A 24,677-nucleotide genomic window follows, 5' to 3' on the forward strand; every position below is an offset into this window, starting at 1 on the left:
CCTTTCTGCTGCAAGTGCAGGGAGTGCTTGGCTTACAGGGTATTCTCTCCTTGTGAAAATGTGTTTCTGTGTGTGCTGGGGGAGTGCAGTGGTTTTGCTGCTGGGCTCAAAGACTGTCAAAAATGGCCATAATAAATCCCACTGGAGACTGGGAGATCTAACACTGTTAGTCTCGCCTCTCTGTGGTCCTGCCTGCATCGTTTCGCTCCACCACAGTATTAAGAATAATAATTTGGATTTAATAGGTCTGGATCTAATTCATGCAGTCAGAGAGGGCAGAGTTCTGCCTTGAGGAGCCTTGGTGCTTCTTCCATTGCTGTGATGCTGTGGAGGGATGAAAAACAGATCTGGGAGAAGGCACACTCATGTCAGGTCCTCCAGCTCGCTTCTGCTTTATCTTGGCTGTGTGCTGGGCTCAGCACAGTCCTGGGTGAGTTGGGTTCAGGGCAGCTGGAGGTGACTCGGGCTGCCCTGCACCCCCTGTGCCCTTCATGTGCTCCAGGGGCACTCAGCAGTGCTGGGATGGGTCTGTGGAGCCTGTGGGCAGCCTCCCACTGCACCCATCTGCAGCATGGAGAAAGCCTTGGGCCCAGGGAAGTGCAAAATTCATACACAGGTTGAGTTTATTCAAACTACCTTCAGGCTGTAATGGAGGAGACTGCCCCAAAGTGGCATCTTTGGCCACTGTGGTTCTGCTCTAAATGTTACAGCACCACACAGATTGCTGTTACTGGTCCAGAGCTGATATGCAGGGTAATAAAACCTGAAATTTGAAGGGCTTTGAAGCTAGTCCTGTTTTGAGTGGGAGATTGGACTGAGGACCTCTAACAGTCCCTTCTAGCTTGAATTTTTCCACAATTCTACAGTCAGAGAATATTAAGTGCAATTATTAAGAAGGACAATCATCAGGAAATGCCAAACAAAATTCACTGTGATTTTTTTCTAAATAAAGGAATGGAACAAGGCGATCTGCTTTACGTATTTATTTAAATACCTTCCTATAGTATTTGTGTTTCTACTGAATATTTCCTTTCACTGCTAACAGTAGTGGACAAATGGCTGTGTGGAGAGGGGACACATCTTCAAATATCTGGAATTTCCTTTGTATTCTACAGTCATTAAACAAGGTTTTGTTAGTTACCTGGAGCAGATCTTTTGTTATTATTATTTTCCTGCAGGACAATTTAATTTATGTCAATTTAGAGTATATTTGAATTCTGAGCTGTGAAAGCAGAATATTCTGTTTGAAGAGATTTGTAGGGAGCCACTGAAAAGTAGCAAAGTATCTTGAGGTCTTTTACTCAATCTCTATATCAAAAAAGGGAGAAACTTATCTTGTACTGAGGCAAATCAGAAATAGAAAATATTTATTGACAGAGCAGAATTTTTTTTCATTGCTATTTGTTTTTCCAGTTATCCAGACAATCCAAGGCTGTAATTAAATTTGGAAGGTAATGGGAGACTGCTTACCTGGGGAATTATTCCACTGCTTCATTTTCCAGGAATTCTTCTGGGTATTCAGGGAAATGTCAGGACCTCTTAATTCCTTCTTATTATTTTCAGGTTTATTTCTATGTGTCAAGTACTGAATCACTAGTATCTCTTAATGGCATATACTTGAAGTAAAAGCAAAGCAAATCTTCATGGCCCAAGACATCTGTAAGCTCTGCCAGGATTTCTGATACTTGTTAAGGTCTATGCCCCGATCCTCTTTAAATCCAAGTAGTTACAACTATGCATACAGTACTTCTTTGTAGTAAAAAGTCTGGTGCCATTATGATTCAGTAATATGTTAGCAGGAAAAGCATTTTTGCCATTTACAAAGAGGAATTCTAAAAATATTAATTGAAGCATTGATCTTATTATCATTCCTGTGGATTCTTCTTCTCTTTTGACAAAACCATTTTGACCTAAATTTTCCCTGCTGCAGTTTCTATTACAAGGCTGAATTGAAACCCTCACTATTTGTGTTTCTGTCTCCCCAGTTGGAGACAAATTATTTTCTGGCCATGGAACAGTGTTGGGAATTTAATTTTGTTTAGATTCACCAAGGGCCCTGAGGTTCCCAGTGAAAATGGGTTTTGAAGGTATCAAATCTTCTTGTTGCAGCTGGAGCAACCAACTTACTTACAAATATTTTAAAATAAATTAATGTAAAGACAAACTCACATAAGACCCTGACTGTTTCATTCTAAGCAGCCTTCTCTGAATGCTTTTAATTTGTGGAAATTAATTACGAAACACAACCATATGTCCCTGTAATCACAAGAAAATAGATGGAAGCTGAGGAGACTGAGTGCATCCCGTGCATGAATAAATCTGCTCATCAAACACATCAGCCGTAATCCCTTCCTGGGGAATTCAGTGCAGCCACACACCCATGGGCTCCATCTGTGGCATCCTGCCATACTGCTGGGCATTGCTGTACCATGGCACTAAGCCTTCTGGAAAGGCATTCACAGTAACAGGCTGGGGAGGCTTTAGCTCAGAAGTGGAGGAGCGAGGGCAGGTTTTGTGCTGGTGGCTGAGGCACTCACACCTCGCTCTCTGCCTTTTCACAGGGACCCTCATCTCATGCCCAGGTCACCTCTGAAGCCTGGGGAGCAGTAGGAGAGAGCCACATGTGTAGTGTTGAGGCTTCCCTTTGGTCCTGAGGTGCTCAGGCTGAGCAGAAGCAGTTCAGTTCCACCTTGGCATGGAGATGGCCCTGTGGAGAGCAGTGGCTGGCAGCTGCTCAAGGGATTGCTGCCAAGGGATCCTGGAAATTATTACTCAATACCTTTAGGTTTGCTGCAGTCAATATAAAGGACAAAATGTACACATCTGACTCAGCCATTGTGTATGGAGTTACTACTCCTGCTCCCCACTGACGGGGGTGGAACGGAGCTCCCAAAGGATCTTGGGGAAGGTCACAGAGAGGGGAACACACCTGGCACTAAAGCTAAAAGGTTTACCACACATAAAATGTAGTTCTTTTCTTTTGACTGACTGTGCTGGAAGAACAGCAAGTATATACTTTTCAAAGTCCAAGTCAAAAAGAAAGCCTAATAACTACTCTTGACCCAAACAACAGTGTGTGTGAAACTGTTTCAAGCTTTCATTTGATCTCTGGGAGAAGATCCCTGGTTATTGAATTTATGTCATCATCCTGCTCTCCCTAGGACACTGCTGCCAGTTTTCATCAGGTGGTGCTTTCAGTTAAGTGACTGTCAGGAAAAAGGGATAGGAAGAAACCTGAAGCTGTGTTGCTCATGACAGGCTCAGTATCACAGGATCCTCTTCAGGACTGTCATCACCCTGCACGGAGCCTTTGTTATTAGAGATGATTCCCTGTGACACCATGTCATTTAGAAATTATTGCACACACTCTGACATTGCTTTGCACATCTTCTGTGTGGCCATCTATCCATCAAAGAGGCAGCTTGAAAAATGAATGCCCAGCTGAGCACAAAAGCATATACCAGTCTTGCACCCAATAATTTTGTTTGAAATGTTGTGAATGCAGCTCAGCTCCCTTCTTACCATTTTTTATCTCTGGATACTGTGTTGGTTTTGTATTTTAAATTACAGTAACCACTATAATGTGCGCTTTACTTATTAGACTAACAGTTAAATATTTACACTCTTCTTTTGCAGACTTTGACTACAGGTAAATGACTGTTGTCAACCATCTTTCATCTCCAACAATGATGCAAAACCAAGTGTGCCTAAGGAGCACAGACTTGTGGTCCAGAATTAAAAGTCTTCCAAGAGAAATAGAAAATCTGGTGGGACCAAGGAAAGCCAGGAGCCCTACTGGGCTTGACTAACAAAGGTTCAGCCAAGGAAATTTTTGGTAGAATATCAAAAAGCAGAAACAGATTGTTTTCTTTTTTCTCAGGACTGTCTGCTGACTTTATGACAACCCATTCTTCCCTTTTTTATATTCTCAATTCCCCAGGTGTTTCTTGTGGTAACCTTTCACTTTTTGTATCCAGAGAGCAGAATGTTTCCTGTGGTATGTCAATAACAATTTGCTTTTCTCTACCATCAAATTGAAAAATGCAGCTGACAAGTCCAATACTGGCAATTCAGCTGACAAGCTCAATACCTGTGACTTAAATATGTGACAAATGTGAGCTGACTTGAACAGTCATTTCAAGTAACCTGTCAAGATACTGAAGATCTTGGGTCAATTTGAAACTGAGGAAAAAAGCCATTAATATCTATTAATGTCGAACTAGCATTGACAAAGTAGTATGTCTTGGCATGGTTTGGAGAGAGGGACATGACCAATGTGCTTGGAAATAGTTTGTGATGTCTAGAGCAAGGTGAATATTGAATACACAGCCCTTTTTTGCAAGGTTGGATTTTTGGTTTTGATATACATTATATCCTTCATTTCTAGTAGCATCACATGTGATTCACAGCCCCAGAGAAAACCATGCTCAGTTTTGCCTGCAGTCAGGTTTGATGTTTGTACTTGAACCTGTCTTAGAAATTCTCCAGTTATAGAAAGGATGGAGTTAGAGGTTGGTGTTACACATACCCATCAGCTGAACTGCAGCCCACTGAAATTGTAAGTACTGTGAGACATTCCAGCATCATGAAGTTTGTCTCTGTCCTTGACTGGGGTAAAAAGCTGGAATTTTGAAATGTTTTGCAGAAGAGAAAAGCTAAAAATATTTCTGGTGGAAACATTAGACAAATTTCTTGAAATGCAGCAGCTCAGTGGGGTGTCAAACAGTGCCATAAATGTCAAGAAGCTTCACCTAATAAGGTGAAAAATATATTCCAACCTGCCCTGTTGTGCTCTGTTCTACTGTCAGTGCAATAGGACGAGAAAAGAACAGTTGGACATGAAGGAAGACAACAAATTTTGATTTTAAATTATTCAGAAACTTTTTTCCATGGAACATATCAAGATAGAACTCTTTCAGAGAAACATCAGAATGCTTCTTTATACAATGCCATTTTCCATGTAGTTTAACAATGACAGATAAAATATGCTCATCTTCCCTGATCACTCATCCCTGCCAGCACTTCTCTCATTCCATCATCCCTCCTCCTGCAGCCAAGGCCCCAGCTGCTCCTGAGGTTGGGAGCTGTGGTGGGTCTCTGCTGGGATGGTCCCATCAGGACATGGTACAGCTGTGCCAGGCAGGCAGATCCTCCTTTAAATAAAAGGGGCATTTTTATACCCAAGGTGTTCACAGCCTAAATCGAGCTGAGGACTCTGTGTTAACCCATCTAATGAACCTCAATAATACATCCTTGAAAATGAAGGGCTCTGTGGCCTGGGGCTGTTGATAGAGGCCGTAGTCCTCTATGTCTCGCTCTCTTTCACGTGGAGGTAGGTCTCTATCAAAGAGGTAGTGTCCTCTTTGGAATGTGGTTGGGCAGCCTGGAGGTGTCACATGTCTTCTGCTGCTTTGGACAGGCTGCCAGAGCAGCAGTGCAGTTGCCCTGCAGCCTGTGGCCAGCAAAATAAGATGGTCACTTGAGCAGTATGTCTAGTTAATGAAAAAGCTCCAGTGTCAGGAGTGACCAGAATCTCCTTGTGGTGGTCTTGTCAGTCAACACAGTCACAGGAGGGAAGGCAGTCAGAGTTTTACCAATAACTAGGTTTTAATCACAGAGCAAACAGGACATGGTGGGATTCCTGTGTGTGCTTCAGGGCCTGACTTGAACTCTACTGGGATTTAACCTCAGTGTTATACTAGAACACCCTACTAGCTGCCAAATACGAAAAATGTGAAAACAGAGTTTGATTGATTGATTGATTGATTGATTGATGCAGACTCCCACTGGGCACAGTGTATTCCTGGCTTTGGAGATGGATCCTCCATTTGTTCTCGCACTTTGGCTCTTCTTGGCTAAAGACCTAAATGTTCTAAAGTGAATTTATCTCCAGCTCTGTTTCCTCTGAGTGTGTAGGCATGGATGAGCACTTGGCTATGGAAATTATCATGAGAGTTGTTCAAGTATTTCAATTGTAACATTAGTCTTGTGGAATGTGGGACACTGTCTATTTAATAAATTGCATACAGAAGCACTAATTAATATTCCAATGGGGTGCTGTTTGTGTGTGTGCCTATCTGCCACACAATGTCCTGCTAACAAAGCACAACACTCACATCTGTACAAGAAATTAATCATTCTTCAGTGAGAGAAAATGCTTCATTTTAATCTCTGTGCCATTCCACATGTCCCATTAATTAGCATTCATGAAGCACCAGGAGCATGCCTGGTGCTGTGCAGCACAGAGCCTGCAGACTGGGCGCAGGTATGTACACTGAGGCAAAGACCACACTGGGAGAAGTGGCCACCCAAAAGAAGCTGAGGATGGAGGCTGAAGAGGGGAATTGAAGCTTCACTCTATAGACAAGACAAGGACAAAGGGATTGCAGACTTTGTAAATTCTAGTTAGCTGAACATTCAAATGTGTCTGTGGTAGAAATCCTCTTAGTGTGATAGTAGGTAGGGCACGTGGGATTTCTAACATGGCTGTTTTGGGGGAAGGAGCAGAAATCATCCCGTTTTCACTAATATTGTGGTGTATATCAAGTATTTGTGTCCAGTGCTGGCTCTGCGTGCCCTAAGTCTCCATTGTGTGCTTTGGTGGTCAGTGGTTGTGTAATAAATGGAAAGCACAGCGGTGGATGGGGATTGGATGGCAATCCTTCCTCTTGTTTACTCCAGTTCAGCTTTCCTCTCCATGAGGGGTTCATAGGGCTGCAGCAGAGCTGGACCTCTATTAATGGTAGGCATTGGAGGAAGAGATTGTGTTTCATTAATTTGACTGTACATAACCACTGTTATCCATTTTCCTGTAAGCCCAGATGCTGGTGACTGTAAGAGGAAAAACCTTTTTGCAATACATGGGATTAAATGAGAAAATGTGATCACTGAAAAAAAAGGGAAGACCTGACCAGAAAAGAGAGACTGCAGTATCATTGGTTTGCTTGGCTGTCATGCTATTGCTATGTTTTAATCTCAAATTCAGAAATAATAGCAGGTGTAATTTTTCTGCACTAGGATGAAGACCTATTTTTTTATTCTATCAAGCACTGTTTCCTTGGCAGGGGATGGACTCCACTGACAGATGATTTATAGACTCTGATCAAGAGCACAGAAAATCCTCTTGCCTTCTCTGGCTTTTAGACAACCCTGCAACTGAGCGAGGCATCAGGATCACAGAGCAGAGATGGAGATGTGCTGGTGGTGCTGTCACGATGCTGCCCAGCTGCTGACCTGGACACAGACAGGCTTGGATGGGTCACAGGCAGCTGTTGGATATGTGTCCACCCTGGGGATGGGCTTGGAGCTCTGGTGGAGCAGGGTCATGGCTGCAGGGAATGAGCCAGATAGCAATGCCCAGGGCAGTGTAACCTTTGACTTTGGCTTTGAAGCTGAGCTCTGGAATTAACCAGCTGGTGGGTTAATGTGCTCTCTACACTAACACTGTACTCCTCTGCTGCCTGGGCTGGCTCAAGAAGGACAATATTGATATTGATATTGATATTGATATTGATATTGATATTGATATTGATGTGGCAGTTATTCCTCTTGTGTGACATTCAAAAAGGGAATATATAATATACAGAGGTCAAGGTAAGCCACTCCTGACATTTCAAAAGGAAGAGGAAGTGAAGACAGAATAGCTCTCTTCTTCTGTGAGTTCAACATTCCCATGACCATATTTCTGATTTAATTTTTTATCACTGCAGGTGACTTGTAGGCACTGCTTTATGTACTTATACACACACGTATACATACAAACATGCATATATATGCATAAACCCTACTATAGCTCAGGACATTTTCTTGGTTGACTTGCAGTTGTACACTCACACACATTGTTTACACTTTTTTTGCAGATACTTGATTAAGGAGCAATCACTAATAAATCCCTGAACCTGGCTCAAAGATACTAAAGTGATAAATCTCTTTTCTCCAGCGGTAAGAGGTTTAATTTTGGCTGAACAATCCTCCACACATTTTGCTTCCCAATGATCAATTTGTAGCTTAAGAATTAATTTTCACGTTTCTACTCTGTGAAGATGTGGAATTCATTTCCTGCTGGAGAGGTTACTGGAATGATAATGCGCAGGTGGCTTGAGATATAGCATAAATATATTATGCTTTGGTATGTCTCATTTTTTATGTAAATTTGGAGATGCTCAGTGAAGATGAAGCAGTTTGACACTGCAGCAGGGCGGTGCCTTGGCTGCAGACACTGTGAGACTGTTCAATAATGCAAATCAAGCAGTGACCACAGAAGCTGTGGCTTCACAGAGGGTGCCTTCCCCACGGAAGCTGGAGGGTGGGAGGCTGTTCTCTTAATTTTATTTTGATTGCATCTACAGCTGCTTGCAAGCAGTGAATTAAATGCAAGGAAAAGGATGCAGGTCCTCTGCATATTATGAGGGCTGTAATGACACTGTATGCTTGCTGTCCTTGGACAAATTTCCTGATTTTTCCATATTAGCCCTCACCTACTAACCTTGGAGGAATAAGGGAACTTCAAGGCACCACAATGCAGTGCCCAGATTGGTGTGGGGGCATTTGAACAGCTGTTTGCTCACTGACTGGGAGACCTTTAAGGTATTTTCACTGGAAACATGGCCTGCCTCAGTTTCTGTTGGCTGTATTTTGGGAGAGAGATTCTTATTGTTCTAGGTATTGAGCCTAAGGAAATCCTAGCTACAACCAACAGACTTTGAAGAACAAGACTAAGTTATTTGTCCTGAGATCATTGTTTCAGAGGGGCTGTGTCAGTGTAGTATCATGAAAACATCACTGTTATATCTCAAGATGGCATCTCACTTGGTCATGATTTTCTGAAAGGAGGAACCTCAGAAAAGGTGTGAAGAAAAATAAAGACAAGGAGAAACATTTTTTGTTCTATGCCCCTGGCACTTAATGATATGGTGTTTGGGCATGATGAGAGGAGCTGGCCTGTCCCCTGGTGCTGGGGTGAGGGCTGCTCATTTACAAGCTGCAGGATGTTACTTGGCCCTGAGTGATGCTCAGGTCCCATAGGGGCCCTGCCTTTGGGTGCTGGGAGTGGCTCCTGCTCTGGATGCTGATACTGGGCTGTCAGTAGGTTTGGTGTGTTAGGATCATGTCTGCAGGAAATACTTTATACCACCTTGACAGTTGGTTTCCCCACCTTTTTAGGTAGGTGCAGCCATAAACCAGGCAGCTTTGGGAGAGTTACTCTTTGCACAGGGGTTGGCAGTGCTGCCAAGGGACTTGCAGCTCAAAACGCTCCTCCCGTTTTGCCTGTTCTTTCCAAATCCCAGTTTTGCATTCAACTGTGCTCAACAAAAAAAATGGCTGAAACAAATCTGCCACTGCTGCTCAATTCACAACGATTTGCAAAACAGATCTGAGCCTGAACAGTTGTTTCACAAATTAGGACTCAATGTGCAAATGAAAACTAGAAAACAAACAAAACGCAGCACATTGTTGTGCTTTGTGCTCTCCACAATTCAGGTTTGAGGAGGGATGTTTGCTCTTCTTTTCCTCAGGAAAGCAAGGCTGCCAGCTGCTTTCCCTGTGGACAAAACAGCCAGCCTGGGAGAGGCTCACTTTGCCATCAGATAAACGGGAGCGCTTCCCATTGCCGTCATGAGTGGCAAAGTGCATCCTATGAGGGCAGACTTTGGCATCATTATAACTAACAAGTAACTCCTGGAATTTTTCCCTCCACTGGCAGTTCACAAAATGTTTAAGAGACTAAACTTTGTACATGCCTAAGGCTTTGAATAGGTCAATAAATAAATAAATATTCCTCTGCAAAGAAAATGCTTCCCAGAAATCAAGAGTTGCTAATACAGCAGGGGATACTCTGAATGTGAGTGATGAGGGGAGGAAGGAGCCATGTGATGAGCAGATGGGGGATTTTTACCATGACCTTATCTTCCTTACACTTAAAATATAAAATTCTCCTTTCTTGCATGCCATGGAAACAGTAGTATCTGCCAGAATAAACACTGTTCAACCTAATGACCATTCTCTTGAAAATACCACTATAAAAAATTCAGCACGTGTGAGCAGTTTATGAAGTTCTGGTACAGCCTGACCTAAAAATTCAAATCAGAATAGTTTTTTGCCAATTCACTTTGACTGAAAGGCTGATGCACAGCTGTTGGTTTGGGAACTGGGTGATTTTTCATCCCTTTCAGTTAATGACCCAAAACCAAAAATAGTCAAATGACTATTTGAGCCAAATGACACAAGCCATGAGCTCTCTTGTACAGCCTTGATCTTGGTGAGTCAATAATCTTTGCTCTTCTACCATCAGATTCAGATAGAGTTTCTCTGAGGGATACTCTCATAAGTGTCAATCACAGCTTAAATTCAACTTTCATTTGGCAGCACCCTTGCAGCTAGATAGTGGAAACATGAATTAGGTGGTGCAGGAGGGAGAGGGAGCATCATGGTTTCTGGTAAATCATACCCAAAACCAGCAACGTGATTGCATGTTACAGCAGCCTTTGTGGTTCTCTATCCCCAGACAGAAACAAGAGGTGATGCAGAGAAAAGGAAAGAGCTGACAGCTGTGGTGCCAGGTGAGTCTGCACAGAAAAAGTCTGGTCTGGAAGAAGTGACAGTCATGGGTACATGTGAGCCAAAAGCAGGAGCTGTTTTCCAGCTTTGTACGGGGAAGGTCTCAGGCCCTCTCTGTGCCTCAGCTTCCCACCATGGTCAGGGCTGGCTGAGATGGTGATCAGCTCCTGCAGCTCTTCCCTTGCTACTGTCACGCCTGCTTTTGGTCAGTTTTTCCTCAGTGAAGCACAGCACTTAAATAAAATTACTGTTTCAGAATTCTTGCTTTAGGATCTGGGAATTTTCTGAGGTAGGATAAAAGTTGTTCTTTAAACTCGTGTGGATTAATCATCATTGAAAAAACAAGTAGAAATAATGTAAAGGAAATTCCCTTATCCTTTCAGTACATCTGTGCCCTTCTCTTCTTGGGTTTGCCTGAAAGTACTCAGATTCAGGAAAGAAACTTGTGATTTTGTTGTTTCAGGCCTGTATAAGAAGGTTTAGGTGTGCTGCTATTTGGAAAGTTTACCTTTTTCACTGTGGATTTTGAATTATTTAGATTGGAGAAGACTAAATCCTGTCATAAACCTAACACTGCTAACTCCACCAATAAACCATGCCACTAGTACCTGTCTACATATCTTTAAAATAAAAGCAATGGCAAAATCATCTGAACATGGATTTTCAGGGAATCTGTGCATTTTGAAAATGCCTCTGTTGGGAGAGGAGTGTGTACAAGTGCAATTTTCAAATGTAAACCAGAATTATTCATGAGTTTATAATAATCACTCATGCCTCTCATCCAGAGCTAGTGGTTCTCTGGTGGCTTTCTTTCGTCCTGCTGCAGACAACAGTAGCAGCAGAAAGTGCTATTACTGTGCACTAGCTTTCTATTTATAATGCATACATTAAAAGTGCTTTCTCGAAGGTCTGCATGCCTTTTCTAGAGAGTAGGAGAGTGGTGACAAGCGTAATTTATGCCTCCTCTTGTAGGTCTGCTTTTTGCCTGATGGCAGAGAATTGCCCCTGTCTCTCCCTACCCCCAGAGCCTGATGGATGGGGGAGAACAGGTATCTTCCTGTCACAAAGCACCATTCAACCCTTGGGTGGGATGAGTGGGAGTATCAGAGAGTGTGAGTGGGGTTTCAGTAGTTTGAGCTCAGCACAGAAGAAAACATTGTATGGAGTCAGCATAGCCTGCTGCCTGGCTCCTGGCGTTGAGGGAGTGAATAGTAAAACAATAAACGCAGTTTAGTCATTGCTGGTGGCCCCACTGGTATTGATGTATTTTCCTTCTGATCTCAGAGCATTCTTGCCATGTAGAATCTCTCTGTTACCAGATTTGCTATTGTGGTACAGCTGGTTTGAGAAAAAAAGATTTTGTTGCTACAGAAAATTGTGCTTTTTGGGAGAAATAGCAAACACTGAAATATTTCAAATCAAAATCAAATGTTTCCTCAACTAACAAGCCAGGACAATGAATTTCAGTCCATGTCTGAGGAGTGGGACAGACACTACTTCCTGAAAAGGCAGCCCTCTCTCTTCCTTGTGGGGTGTGTCCACAGGTAGTAGGATTGCAACAGGACCAGATTTAAATTTCCACGTGGCACAGTGGTGCCATGATGGTGATTGAAAGAGGTTTCCAAAGACTTTAAGAGAGCAAATAGACACCAGATTGCTGTTGTGCTATCCAGAGGGACCTCAACAGGCTGAAGCACTGAGTAGAGAGGAGCCTTGTGAAGCTCAGCAAGGGGAAATGCCAAGTCTTGTACCTGGGCAGGAACAATCCCATGCCCCTGGTACGGACTGGGGCCTGAGCAGCTGGAAAGCAGCTCTGCAGAGAAGGATCTGGGGGTCCTGGTAATCAGCAGGCTGACCATGGCCCAGCAATGCACCACTGTGCCAGCAGCCTCCTGGGCTGTGCTGGGAGCAGTGCTGCCAGCAGGTAAAGGGAAAAGACCTCTTCTTCTGCTCAGCATGGGTTAGTGCACATGAGGAGTGCCAGGTCCAGTTCTGGGATCCTCAGTACAGAGACATGGATATATTGAACTGAGTCCAGAACAGGGCCATGGAGGTGCTGAAGTCACAGGAGCATTTCTTCTGTGCTGAAAGCCTGAAAGAGCTGAGACTGTTCAACCTAGAGAAGAGCAGGCTCAAGGAGGGCATAAATACCTGCTGGGAGGAAGTGAACAAGAGTCAGCCAGACACTCCTCTCTTCTCAGAGTCTTCTTGACAAGAAGCACTGGATGCAAATTAGGAATAAAAAGGAAAATTTAGTTTGAATGCATGAAAACAGTTCTTTCCTTTGAGGGTGGTCAAATTGGCATATTTCTGCCCAAAGAGGTTATGGAGCCTTCATCCTTGGAGCTATCCATTCCCCAGGTGGACAGTCATGGGAAACCTGCTGTACCTGGCCCTGCCTGAGCTGGAGAGTTTGACAGGATGATTTCAAGAGGTGTTTGCCAACCTCATCTGTGCAGTGACTCTGTGATATATTAGTGGTGAACATCTGCTTGCGTCTGATAAATAAAAAGTGCTTTGATTGAAATTATTACTATAAGGGTAAAACCTAAAATACAAATAAGAAAGAAACCCTTAAAGGAGCCAATATATTGGACAATGTATTGGCCCAATATTCTCTGGTGATGAGACTTGCCTGTTTTTAATGTTTTTTAAATTGCTACCTGGCAGAGATGAGAGATCCTCATCTGAAAGCAATGGCATTTCAGTGTTGCTTATACGGTGATAAATGGAAGCCTGACATACCTCCAAACACAAGAAAATGTGTGTTCCTCAGATAAAATGTCTGTCTTGGTTATTTTCTGAAAGCAGCACAGAGCAGTTATGTATATGCAAAGCCTAAGAGACAAAGGAATTTTTGGATTATTTTTCAAGCACCACTTTTTTCCTAACATGTTATAAATGAATAAACCTGTCATTGAGCTGAGATAATTTACTTGAAGTTCCTGGGAACTTATTACTGGCATCCCTTGTTTCACAGCTCTGACCTGCCCTTCTGAATGTTTTCTTGTTCTTCTGCAGCATGTGGTGCTCAGCCCCTCCTGCACGGCTCCACTGTGGCTGCAGCACTGAGCTCAGGGTTGGATGCCACATTCTCCTCTCACTCCAGCTTGCATATGACAGAAGTATAGCTGTACACAGTATTTATTTTACAGACCAACTTCTCAATTTCCATCTATTCAAGGGGTGGTCTTTTAATTCTCCCCTCTCTGCCCCCCACCATTTCAATCTACATTTATAATTTGCCTTGGATCATCATCAGTCACATCTTTTATTTCTCAGTACTGGTTGTTCCATCACCCAGGCAGGGAGTCACTGAAACTGCTGTTCTGTGTTTGGGTGTTTTTCCCCCTGCAGTTATTTACATAGCCATACAAAAGGTATCAGGATGCACCAATCATAGTGACAACCAAGGCACTAATCCTTAAGCCCTACTTTTGCTAGAGTAGTTATTGGAGGAGCAATGGCATCCTTCTGCTATTTCCATTGAAATCCAGGGTGTGATGTGTGGGCATAAGACAACCCTTGGGTTTACTACCTTGCAGAAGACAAGTCTCACATTTTCAGTACTATGGAACTGACTCATATATTTACAAAAGCCTCACTCTGCCCAGAATAGAGCAGCAGAAACAATGCATGTCAATGGAGATTAAGAGGAGGATATTTGAAAGTGCTCAAGTCCTGTTTTGAAAGGTGAAACAGACTGTTCAGCTTTTGACCCTCATTATAACTCAGCCTTAGTTAGCCTTGGAAAGGTTTAAATCACCCTAGAAAATCAACCTTAGGCTCTGAAAGAAGAGATGTATTGTTGAAATGTTGCCTACGGTGTTGAAATAATAGGTCCCCTATATTTACCTGCCAAACATGCAAGTTAGCCAAGCCAGTGCACACACAAATGCCCCTACAGGAGAGTGGATTCTGTACTTTTCTGATTACTGCTACAGTGCAAACGAGTTTTACTAATTGTATGCACAGATATGTTCTGAAACTCCAGAATATCCAGTTGTGAAAATTTATCAAATCTTGTCATGCTATGAGAACTCTCTCAATACATTTCTCTTTTTTAAAAAAACTAAACTATATTTTAAGCCCATTAATCTTCCTTCTCTCTTCTCTAAAAATCTTATCTCAGATGCAGTATCAAAATCCACCCCACTATTTTGTGCCTGCTTTCGCCTTCAGACATCACATTTCTGCTTTCAACCTGTTACATACATAACCTTTATGAAGACTGCAAGATACCTTGCATTTGAGGGGCAGCAGAGCCAGCTGGTGCATCTCACAAATAGCAGCTCTACACCTACATCTGTTTGATGGTATTTTGCACTGTGTGTACATAAAAATGGGCACCACTTGTTTCTCTGGTTTTGATAAGAAGGCACAATCAGCTCTGAACAGTTCAGCAAAACTAAATAACTGTTATTTTAAGTGCACTGGATAAGGGAAACTTTCAGACAGTGTGAAGGACATTCATGTGTCTGAGTCAGGTTGAAAGTCAGTGAGAGTTGAGGGCTGACTTCCTCTGCCCACCCACCCTCCAGTCATGTCTCTCTGTGTCAGAAGTTTTCCAGGCTCTGTTGGACCTTGCTCATGTGAATATCTTCTGAGGAGCAGGGCTTCTATCCTCATTTGTTTGGTGAGGTGTGTGAGACTGGCATCCCTGACCTTCCAGGGGTCACTGTCTGGGCAGTTGAGTTCCTGCGTGTGGTCCTGTGGGCAGCACCTCAGTTTGCCTCCCTGCCAGCAAACAGGTTACATCAGTAAGTGTCTCAGGTGTCACTTGTGCCTCCCTGCAAGCAGACACAGTTTGAGTCTGTCCCCCTGCTCCATGCTGTGTGTCACCTTACTCCAGGGATGGCCTGCTGATGGCCACAAGAGAAGCCACCAGAAGTCTGCTGAGGTAGACCCTGCTGCTTTTCCCTTGAGGTGCAGAACAGGAGGTGAAAGTGAGATGGAGAGGGCTCAGACCTGGAGTAGCTGATGAAAATGACTGGGTTTACTGCTCTTTGTGGACTTGTGGGGCACAAGATTGTACAATGATGTGGTTTCTTTGCGTGGGGCAGCTCCAGACAGAAGTAGATAAGCAAATAACTGGTATCTAACACCAAGTCACCTGAAAAGACTGACCCATCCAATGAATTTCCTATGATGCATCCCACTGTTTCCATAGAGATCTTCAATTTTACTTCTTAGGCATGTCAAATGAATCAGAAATAGCTGGGTTGTATTGTGCATTTCAGGCCTTTCATCGTTTGATAAAGCAGAAAGAATATAATGGAAATAGAATAGATTAGAATAGAACAGAATAGGATAACTATTTCAGTTGGAAGGGACCTAGAATGATCATCTAGTCCAATTCCAGCCCATGTTACTGTCAACATGTCTATCACAAGGGCAGAATCTCACTAGTGAATTTTTCATGGCCAGGATGGGACAGGGCAGTTTCCAGGACACTGATCCTTGTGATGAAGTAGCTTCTGTTGCTCAACACAGAAAGCCCTGTAATTTGTTACTTTGGAAAACTGGCAATCACTCAGAGCATCCCAAAGCTCAGCACTGTGGACTGTGGATGCAACACCCTGTGACAAGGATTCATGTGCTGGTGCTGCCTGACTTTTTCCAACAAGCTGCATGGACATACCAGTGCTCCGCTTTGAGTGGCCTCTCCCAGAGGAGAATTGCTACAAAGAATTCCTCTTGCCCAGTAGCTGGCAGGTGAGGACCTTGGCTGGCCCCAGCAAGGTCTTGCCAGCTGCCCAGAGCCCAGGAGCTTGGTGGGGCTGTCTGACCACGTCACTGACTATCACTCATGTCTGCATTGACGCAGTCGAGGTCTCAGTCAGATAATCTTGTGTAGTTGCCCAGGAATGCTGGGAAGGAGCTAATCTGGCTGGCAAGTAAAAGGCACTTCTGCAACTGGAACTGCTACCAAGCAGTTGGCCAGCCACCATGGAAAAATCACAAAAGACAACAAACTTGTCCTTTTTTAATAAATGCCAGGTGACAGCTAGATAGTGAGACAAAAGCTTGATTAATTCATTGCTCGTGTTTCCTCTTGAGAGTGACAGCACCTACTTCTTTCTCTGACACATAACAACCATGAACTGAAGGTTAAAGCATATGATCAAATTTTATTATTTATTTTCCCTGGTTTAGAGCCAACACTACCCTTGAAACACTTGGGTTTAACTAATTAGAAGTCCTGTGCAGAGTGCTGGAATGGGAACTGGAACAGCCCGGAGCTCAAGCCAGCTGCTGGCCAGCTCCTCACATCTGCCAGGCTCCCACAGCTGAACATGAGGTGGACAAGACTTCTTCCTCCCAGATCTCTGTCTCCTTCCTCACCAGCTCCAGGAGAGAGGATGTCTCTGTGTGCCCAGAGCTGCAAAGCTGGCTCTGGCTGCTGGCCGCTCAGCTTCAATTCCAAAGGTAGCTCCCAGGGCCATGGAGTTGGGAGAAAAATTCTGCAGGCAAGAGTTTTAGACTGCTTTAAGACCAGTAGTCCTCACAATTATTGCAACCACTGAAGAAAAAGTACAAAAAAAGAGGCAAAAAAGTGCTACATTTTCCAAAAACCTGTGAAGTGTTGTTCTGGATCCTTCCATCTGTCTCCTTTACCCCAGCTGGCACTGGGCTGGATTCAGGTGCTAGAGAGAAAAATAGGAACTTTAAAAAGAAAACCAGCATTTTTGCCTTTGATTTTCCTTGGTATGGAAAAATGAAATTCTGGCAGAAATGTTTATGTAATTTTTTTTTCCTTTGAATTAAAAGAGAAAGGATTTAATTTCTTTCCTCTTGCTAATAGGTATTTTAGAATTTCTTGTATTAGTCAATTATAGTCTATTTAAGCATAACCTTCCTTTTGCTTAAATGTAATTTACTTCCATAATTTGAATTTGTCCTCCGCATAGTAGAAATACAACAAGAGGCAAAAAATGTATTTATTCTTTGTACAGTGTAGCTTTGTCTCTACCAAATAGCTCTATAAGATGTAAAGTGACACTATTTGAAACTAAATAATGCATTTTCAATTACTCAATAATAATATTAACAGGCTTTCTCAACCATGATATTTTATGCATTTTCTTTTAAAGCAGAGAAACTCATTTAGCCTATGTAAGAACTTAAAAATGTTGCCACACCATTTGTAAAGGAACATGAGGGCCAAAGATGCTGCAGAAGTAAATGGGATCGTTTGGAGCACAAGATATCCCATGTTTGGAGATTTTCCTGTAATTTGGCAGTTCTATATAAACTCTTGTGTTTTCCCAGTCCTTGACATCAAATTTTAAGATCTTGGCGCACACTGGATTCTGGGCACAGAGTTGTGGAGGATATTACCAAGCTGAAACAGAATCTGTCAGAAAAGGTTTGTGTTGTGATATTCATGAAACATCGATAGTCTCAAAGGCTCGAGAAGTGTCATGCCAGCTTCAGTGCTTTAATCAAAAGCATCTTCAAACTAATTGATCTGCTCTTGTATTTTCCATATGCTCTTCTTGTAAACTAGTCTGCCATCACATAAAGTCCTATAATTGCATGATACGGTGATAACATCTTTCTGAGAATACCTGGTAATAACTAAGTTTTATAGGGGAACAAATCTTAGCATTCACAAAGGCCACTGCCTCTGCCATTTCTGTCTTGAATTTTTGATGCTAAAAAATGGAGCAGTGTGTTGTGACATTATTTACAATGCCTTGGGGAGAAATTTTAAGTGATGGCCCTGCCTGTGATGAAGTCAACATTAGAGCTAGTGGTGAAAAGATTCTTCCCCCATCATGAAATTTCTTGCTAAGAATCTTGTTTAGCAGAAATTTATATGTAGTCATTTTTTATTTTTCACTGGAAAATATTATGACAAAATTTTCAAGGACATTCATTATGAAAAAGGCAGCTCTGGATGTAAACAGTGTATTCAGCTGAATGACATAGGAGCCTGATGTAAACACATCTGGTACATACTCAGGTGAGTGTATTTAGATTTTTGGAGGGAATATCACTTTTTTTTTTTTTAATGAACTGACATTGTGATGCATGGTTCTGTGATCTAACAGTGAACAAAGAAGATGTGGTGCATCAGTAAAACCAAAGAAGGAAATAATGTATGTTTCCCATGTTTCCTTTTTTGTTATTGAATACTGTTGCTTCTGCTAATGTGGGACACCTGTAGAGATCCTACATGAGGCAATGGTGATGAGTGCTGGGTTCACATCACAAGCAGTCCTAAGATGCACAAGGAAAGTCACCAGCCTGGACTTGCTCTTCAGTGGTGTACTGGGTCTTACCTGGGAGTCATTAGTGGGTGAGGTGCTTATAGATACAACTACACTGCAAAAAATTTTAACATTGTGGTGAGAGAGCAGGACAAAATAATTCAGCATGCAGATGTTACATTCAGAAACAAGGAGTGACATAAAAAGGCAGTAATTAGTAAAAAAAAGTCACACAGAACAAGCTCAACTTCCCTCCACAGTCTGAAATGCTAGAAGCACAGGTGAAATGTGTGCCAAAAATAAAAAAAAATGAAGAGTGATAAAGAGCAACATGGTCAACAAAAAGTTAGAGTAGCTCTAGAGAAGACAAAGATCGGAAAGAATCAAAGAATTTTCTTTGTCCAAGAAAAACAATTATTATTTAAAATAAAAGTAATGGCAAAGCTTATAAAATATCTGAGCTGAAATTTAAACAGGAGAATAAGAGGGCTGAAAAAAGCCTTTGGAAAACAGCTCACAAAAGGCACTCAAGCCAAGGGTAAAAAAGTTCCATAGATACATCTAAAGAAAGATAATGAATTGGTAGAAAAATATAAAAGGGATCTTACTGATAAATGGAACTTCATGGACATTAAGACATTGCAGAACAGCCACTGGAACTTTGATGAATGCAATGCTGAAAGTGTTGAAGACATTCCCACACTGAGTACATTCCTCAGGGCCTGTGGGTCAAAGGAGTGAAATCAGTGTGAAGAAAATATGTGGGAAATAATAGCTCAAATAGTTGAATTAGATAGTGCAGGCTAAGGTTTGTAACCTCTCTTTACAAAGTGCCTTTACGCCTGATAACTGGTGAGCTGGCAGTGTAATTCCCAACAACCCAAGAAGGGACTGTAGAAGAGTGTTCATGGGGATGATGAACCATGAACTGACTTCCATCCCCTGTAAAATGCTGGACTTCATAATAAAGAATAAGTTTTCTGAGTATTCTTGAGCTGACAAGTTCTCATGTTCCCATAACTCCTGAGAAGGAGATGTCATGGGAAGGGAATCCTGCCCCAGCATCCTGCTGCAGTTTTGGAAATATTTCAGGAAGCTGGTGTGTCACTCATGTGCTGAGAATAACACAGGAACAGGCAGAAGACAGTGTTGTAGAAAAGAGCAAAGAAGGCTTTATTCAAGAGAACTGTGCTGTTTTTATGGAGTGATATGATACATTCTGTTTGATTGGTTAGCTAACAAAAACATCTTCCTCACACAGTGTCTTTGAGAAGAAGAGAAAGAAGTAGAAAAATACCACCTGCAGATTGTTTGTACATAACAAGTTACCACGTCTTTACAACTCCCTAAAAATTCTCACAAGCCACTGTGAGAAACGCTTGCCACTTCTCTCTGTCCCATGGCACCCACACTGGTGGAGAGAGGGGATGCAGGATACATCATGTCTTTGGTTGGGTGGATACTTGGATGAACACCAGATGTTGCTCAAGGAAGTAAGCAGCTTCACTGCTTACAGGAGGAAAGTCTGGGTACAGGGTGAAAGCTGGTTAGCTGTTGGGAAGGTTAGCAATGGGAAGGTAACAAATGGGAAAGGAGTTTAACAAATGGAGAGGATAGGGCCTAGAGGTCACTTTGCAGGATGGAGAAGAGTTAGTGTGGGAGTGATGAAGGCAGTGGATAAAGTGAAGACAGAACTATGATTCACCAGATCCATCAGCAAACAGAAGGCATTCAGAATGGATCAGAGGAAGTGGGGAGGCTTGCATGCTCTCCCTAAACAGCATTTCCTACTGGGATCTCTTGTCCTACCCATCATGGCCTCTCTTCTGGTGCTGCACCCTGCCTAGAGACAGGCACACTCAGATTATGGCCTTGGTCTCTTTGGGATTTTGAGCCCCTTTTCAACTAATGAGGCAGGCCCTTCCTCATTTGGGAGAGGGCATGATGGAAAACAAGGCTATGCCTTCTGCTCCTAAAAGGTGTTGCCTTGTTTGAGAACTGTTGGTCTCATACACTTGCTGAGGTTCAGTCCTGGGGCACTGCATCTTGTGGAGGAAGAGGAGGATGCTCAGAGTCTTATGCTCTGTAGGCAGAGATATGGGAATTATTTAAACTCAGAAATATTGTAGTGGAGCACTAGGTGGAGGACTGTGAGGTGGGATGGGGGGTTGGGGGTAATACCCTCCTGGGTGATAAACAGAGATCCTTGGAGCCAGGGATGGACAGACAATAAACTATGGATCCTCACAGCTTCTGCTGGGTGCCCAAAGCAGAAGTGTGAGGTATCTGAGATTCCTGTGTTTGTATAACACCCTGTGTGTCTGACAGAGCCTCGTTAAAGAAATGCCACTTGCTTGCAAGCCCCGTGCCAGCACAAGCTTCTCCTGCTCATTTCCCATCGGGGCAGGGGGGTGGTGCTGTGTGGGGGGTGCACACAGCTCACCTTTAACTACGGATGAGGAAAAATTTATAATGCCACGCATGCTTGGTTTTCTGATCTGAGGGAGGAAATAATCAGAATGAACTTCTTCCTGACAAGATTTATTACTGTGTTTGCTGCAGTTCAGAGGCTAGACTAGTAAATCTGAGTACATTGATAAGGCAGTTTTAGCTGATATAATTTCTTTGGTATGTATGCTGACATCTCTGGAGAAAGGGTTGCAGTCTTTAATGGAAGGATGCAGGGAAATAATGTAGATTCATTTTCCTGGTAATGCACTGGATTCTGAAATAAATTATCTATTTTTCATGATTTAGGACAGAATGGGGAAAATGGAAGCATGAGATACTGGTTAGAAGAATGCATCAATATGTAAATTAAAATGCAGTATAAACTAATGGTGACTTTATTTTGAAAAGTTTGGAAAAATTTCGGTTTCGAGGGTCAAAAAGGCATGTAAGTGGTTTGGGACAAAATAAGGATCATGATAAAAATTACCTTTTTGTTAGCAGAGAAATGGTAAATATTTTTAAAAAGTAGTTAAAAATATGACTGTAAGAATAGATGTACTGCTTGGCATTCAGCTGTTGAAATGGATGCCTGCTATTTGTACTGTATGAATACAGTGTTTAGCAGTAGCTTTTCCAATATTTATTCAGTTAGCCATGGGCTGTATTCGAAATGTATTTCTTTTGTTGTTTATTGTAAATGCACTCCTTGGACCCCCAACTGGAGAAAAGCTGAGCACTTTGAGGTCACACATCTCTCCTCCCTTGGCAATCACTCTGTTGTGTCCTGCAGTGAGCTCCTTAATGGTATCACAACAAGCTGCATATGGCTCTACAATAAAAGAAATTATTGTATTAGTGGAAAGCACTGGGCTATCAGAAATAGACTCAGCCTAAGGCAGGAAATGACCATACCATTTCATTTCCAAATACTTGCAAGTGATTTATTTTAAAGCAAAACAAAGGAATGCTATGTGTATTCACGCTCAAATTATCAGAGGAAAAGGCCTAAGGTACGACTAATCTTAGTTATCCCAGTAAATCATCTTCCTTGCCAATAATATGATTTTTTTTATTTTATTTATTTTAGAATTGTATTCTTAAACACATTTTTAAGGGAATGTGTTTAAAGGAAGCACTCTGGAGATTTTACAGAAATAACAGCTCAAGTAAACAGGCTAGTTTAGTGACCATAACCCTCCAATCTTATCTAACTGAAGTTCATCAAAGCCCAGACTGGGTTTCAGCAGCACTGCTTTAGCTTTTCAATGCCCTCCATGAGCATGAAATGTAAACAAGAGTGGATTTTTTTCCTTTGATTTTTATCTGTCATACACAGGTATAAAATACCTGTTTGGCCTTTCAGCTCATCTCCATTATCCATGCCCCGGTTTGCTTCTCCCTGCGGAGTGGGTGCCCTGAAGCTCCAGGGATGCACATTCAAACTGCTCCTGGCGTGCTGCACTGCATCTAGTGCTCCTGGGAAGCAGCACCTGTGTGCAGAGTACAAATCAGGCCAGGTCCTGGCAAGCCCTCAGGTCCTGATCTCTCAGGTCTCTCTGTCAGTAGGTTGGCTGAAACATACCTGTGCAATCTGATTTTCCTCCCACTGAAGTCTGCTCATGGAGGCTGATGCACAGCCCATCTGTATTTCATCCTGACATCAGGTGCAGATCAGAGGGACTCCTGGGTCTTGCTGTTCACAGTGGGCAGAGGTGCCCAATGACTCTGTTGGTGTTTGGGTCAGAAGCCTTGTTTTAAAGGCTTGCTGGGATGGAAGAAGATATGCTGTGATCAGAAAGGTGCTGTCAGAGGGACAGCTGTCAGCTGTGGGTGTAGATCACTCTCTCTTTTGGAAAAAGGAGCTGATGGTAATGGCCCTGCAGTGTACATAACAGCACTCAGCATTGATGGGCCAAGTAATCTGACTAGTGCTAAATGCTTTCAGGGAGGAAATAAGGGAGACAAAAAAAATCCCCCACCATTAGGAAATGCTCATCAATGAAAAGATTAATGCAATGTATAAATCTGAAGATGGTTTGAGGTACTTAATGTAGATGGGAAATGCATCTCAGTAATGCAAGATTTGCCAGGTGGTTGAAAGATGAGAAACCTAAGTTGCTGTGTTGGGTGCAGTGGTCAATCCATTTTACTGATGGTCCAAATAGTGTTATTGGTACAAAATAGCCTTAAGCAAGAGACTGGATCTGTGAAAAGACCTCTTCCTAAATAAGATTTCTTCCCAAACTGAGGGAGTTCAGCTGCTGTTCTTGTATCATGTAGTTTTACAAAATTTCTGCTTGTCAAGAGGTGATTTAGCCGAAACTATGAATATTGCTTTGGAGTTTTAGAATATTTATAATTTTTCAAGGCAAAGGGGAGATGGGCATAATACATGTACGTTTTTTATTTCAATTGAGCTTGTAATTTTCCTGTCCCAAAGATGAAGATAAATATTGTGTTGCAGCTATGAGACAGATGTGTGCTGTGTATTTTCAAGTAAGTCAGATTAAGAACAGCCCTTTATCTAACCCTACATCTTGCCCCTCAAAACCATCTCAATCAGTGGAATCAGAAGCTGCTTAGTCCAGCTGGGGGCACATGACAAGAAAATTCCTGTCATTTAGTCTTCCTCCTGTAGCTTTCTTTATTAGATTATTTCTTTATTTTTAGTTATACTCTGGACAGCACAAATCTGCTCACATATAGGCACTTTTAGATGGTGTTTTTGTGACTCATATGACTGTATTTGAAAGATTCTGTTCTTTGGACAGGTCCCATTTCCCAAAGGGCTTGCAGAGGTACAAGAAACACTCAGAATACACCTTCAGCAAAAGCTCTTTCTTATAACCAGTTATTCCAAATGGATATTTTAGTAGTGTCTAACAACCCTAGTGACAGACCCTTTTTTTTGCAAGAGGCTACTTTGATTATATTGGCTGTAATCAATAGACAATCCTGGCCACAGGTGTGCAATTCAAGGTCCTTCTACACGGCAGCTGATTTGGGCATTTCCAAACATTTCCACCCAGCTCACAGGCATGAGCTGTGAAACCCACCCAGGTATTCCTGCCCAAACTCTCCAGAGAGACAGCGAGGGAATTCAGGGATGGTGATGCTCAGACAGCCTGTCTGAGTTCAGGCATGACTGGAGATTTGCTGGCCTCTTTGTTTTCCAGCCTGATCGCTCCATTTTAGAATGCATAAGCCAACACCTTTTTTTTAGTAGAGTAGCTGAAACTTGCAGGTATTTAGCTGGAAAGTAGATTCAAAGATACTTAAAAAGTTACACTGGAAGGATGCTCTCAATACCCATGTAGGGTGGTCCCTGGTCACATGAGCCTGAGAAGCCCAGAAGGAGCCCAGAAAGACAAGAACTGAAGGCACCCATCCTTATCTAAGACTTTGTGTAGTCCTCTGTTGAACTTGGCATAAACAGCTTGTCTGAGACTCACA

General features: G+C 42.5%; 1 long non-coding RNA gene across 2 annotated transcripts in view; it reads left to right on the forward strand.

Annotated features, from left to right (window-relative positions):
- The window catches only part of LOC132325496 (uncharacterized), an 86,191-nt gene that overhangs the window by 24,101 nt on the left and 37,413 nt on the right, over positions 1 to 24,677 (forward strand). The window contains exons 3-5 of one of the 2 annotated variants that reach the window (XR_009485967.1): positions 7,860 to 7,941; positions 10,505 to 10,559; positions 12,880 to 13,492. The exons of the other annotated variant lie outside the window; for it this stretch is intronic. This is a non-coding gene — a long non-coding RNA (uncharacterized LOC132325496). Of the gene's footprint in view, positions 1 to 7,859; positions 7,942 to 10,504; positions 10,560 to 12,879; positions 13,493 to 24,677 lie in introns of those variants that run through there. 2 annotated transcript variants of the gene reach the window in all.

The sequence above is a fragment of the Haemorhous mexicanus genome, chromosome 3 (assembly GCF_027477595.1).
Source record: "Haemorhous mexicanus isolate bHaeMex1 chromosome 3, bHaeMex1.pri, whole genome shotgun sequence".
In the NCBI taxonomy this organism is placed as follows: Eukaryota; Metazoa; Chordata; class Aves; order Passeriformes; family Fringillidae; genus Haemorhous; species Haemorhous mexicanus.